The 2,683-nt window shown below is 39.1% G+C and overlaps 1 pseudogene; it reads right to left on the bottom strand.

Moving 5' to 3' along the window:
- Positions 1–1,354: 1,354 nt before the first annotated feature.
- LOC114623226 lies at positions 1,355–2,338 on the bottom strand (annotated as a pseudogene).
- Positions 2,339–2,683: the final 345 nt, after the last annotated feature.

Genomic DNA, 2,683 nt, shown 5'->3' with positions numbered 1-2,683 from the left:
GTCTTGTTTCTGACTTTAATGTAAGTGCTTTGACTCTCTTTCCATTTAAGTTGATGTTAACTGTGGGCTTGCTGTAAACTGCTGTTATTATGTTGTGGTATTTCCCTTGTGTCTATAATATCACCAAGACTTGTATCATGAAGGGGTGCTAGATTTTTGTTAAGATCTTTTCTGTATTGAATGAGATGATTATATGTTTTCTGCCTTTTAGTCTGTTTGTATGGTGGATTTCATTTATCAGTTTACTTATGTTGAACTATTCCTACATCTCAGGGATGAAGCCTACTTGATTATGGGGGATGATCTTTTTGATATGTTCTTAGATTTGGTTTGCAAGGATTTTATTGAGAATTTTTGCATCCATAATAAAAATTGGACTGAAATTCTCTTTTTTTTTTTTTAGGTCTGTATGTGGTTTATTTATTAGGGCAATTGTTACCTTGAAAAATGAATTGGACATTGTTCCTTCTGTTTCTATTTTGTGGAATAATTTGAAGAGTACTGACATTAACTCTTCTTTGAAATTCTAGTAAAAGTCTTCACTTAAAATAACTGGCAATTATTTGTTCTTTTTCTGGTTAGGGGACTTTTAATGACTGCTTTTACTTCACTATGGTTGTAGATCTGTTTAAATGGCTTATCTGATCTTGATTTAACTTTTGTAGGTGATATATATATCATATATATCCTATCTATCTATCTACCCATGTGTCATTTATCTATTTCTTTGACTTGGCATTTTCATAGTGTCCTAAGATTTCCTGGATTTTTTTTTGTGCAATGATTGTATCATTTTTAGATATAACATATTTTTGACTAGTGTATCAAAATTTTTTCACTGTTCAAGGTTTATTTGGTGTTTTCATTGGCAGGACACTTGAGTGGTTGGTTCCATCATCCATATGCACATCTTACATTTTACATAGTATTGCAATGTACACTACAGACACACATGTATAAAATATTTGTAAAATATCCCATAGAAAATTTTTGCACAAGACATGCATAATGGACTTATACACTGGAGCTAGGTTATTACTAACTGGGCACTCGTTGGCCTAGGCATGTTTGTTGAGGGTGTATAGCACAGCAATGCAGCAGGCTCAGAGGGTAATCGAAGCCTGCACATAGTTGGTAGTATGTCTTGGAGAAAGTGGGACTGTCACATTAACCAGGTTACCACTATACAAGTACCACATAGCAGCAGGGTAGAGCTAAGAGAACTGAGATTTTTCCCCCTGACTACCTTAACACAATTGTACTAAACACAGCTCAGATGAGAAAGAAAGTGTGTGGTCTCCATAGAAACCCTGCTACAGCCTGGAAAGTGAAGTGCTAGGACAATGGGAAGACTTTAGAACTGCAGCAACTTCTGGATTCCTCAAAGGGTATCTGTACTCTTCTTCAGGCAGGACTCTTCCTCAGGAGTAAGTGTCACCTTCACAACATCTGAGATTCCATTTTGTCTATGTATGCATGGGACACTGAGGAAGACATTACCATTGATTCCATAGAGACTCTTAATCATGGTGGAAATAGGGTGCACCTGCCTAAGATTCTTCATTATGCTCTCCGTCAAGTCGGCCACAGAGAGGTCAGTGGCCCAGGATATGTAACCTTTCAGCTGATCACTGTCAATCATCTGCTTGTGAACCTCCTTCCACCACTCCTTATCTGCATCAGTGCCCAGTTCTGGGTTCAGAGTCTTCAGGGAGACTGGCAATGTTCGTACCATACCACACAGGCACACTAGAGTTACCATGCTCTGCCAGGACCCACCCGTAACAGCTCAGCGGATGAGCTCTCAGCTTTTCTCTCTTCAGGTAATGGAACCGAGTTGAATCCAGATTGCAAGCATTTCCAATAACTCGGCTTTTGGGAAAGTCACTTATTTTCCAAGCCACATAGGCCAAGATATCCACTGGATTTGAGACAATAAGCAGCTTGCAGTGTGGACCTTATTTCACAATGTTGGGAATGATGAACTTGAAGATATTCATGTTTCGCTGGACCAAATTGAGTCTGTTCTCTCCCTTTTGCTGGTCGGACCCGCTGTGATAATGAGTAGCTTAGGGTTTGCAGTCACACAATAGTCTTTGCTGGAGATATTTTTTGGTGTTGTAAGGAAAAGACTGCCATGCTGGAGATCAATCATCTCTCCCTTTAGTTTGTCTTCTATGGCATCAAAAAGGGCAAGCTCATCTGTCAAGTTCTTCATTATGATGCTGATGGCACAAGTCATGCCAACAGCACTAACCCCAACAACTGTAATCTTTTTCTGGGGCATCTTTTCTTCCTTAAGAAGACTCACAATCAATTGATCCTTGAGGGTCGCCATATTGGTCTTTGAATCTTTTGAGATAGCTAGTGTACTATATGAGGGGGAAAGAAATGGGGGGTGAGGTGACTGGTGAGCAGCAGTGTGATCTGGGCTCAGCAGCAGTGAATTCAGTACCTATCGATTTCTTTTATCTTGTCTTCATTGCCTGAGATTCTCTCTTCCATTTTTTGTAATCTGTTGGTGAAGCTTGCCACTGAGGTTTCTGTTCAGGTCCCTAAATTTTTCGTTTCTAGATTTCCCTCAGTTTGGGTTTTCTTTGTTGATTCTATTTCTGCTTTTGAGTCTTGAATAGTTTCATTCATTTCCTTCCACTGTTTGTGTTTTCATGGATTTCTTTAAGAG

Source organism: Grammomys surdaster, unplaced genomic scaffold (genome assembly GCF_004785775.1).
Source record: "Grammomys surdaster isolate TR1022 unplaced genomic scaffold, NIH_TR_1.0 194, whole genome shotgun sequence".
Classification (NCBI taxonomy): Eukaryota; Metazoa; Chordata; class Mammalia; order Rodentia; family Muridae; genus Grammomys; species Grammomys surdaster.
This window is presented reverse-complemented; position numbering and strand designations above follow the sequence as displayed.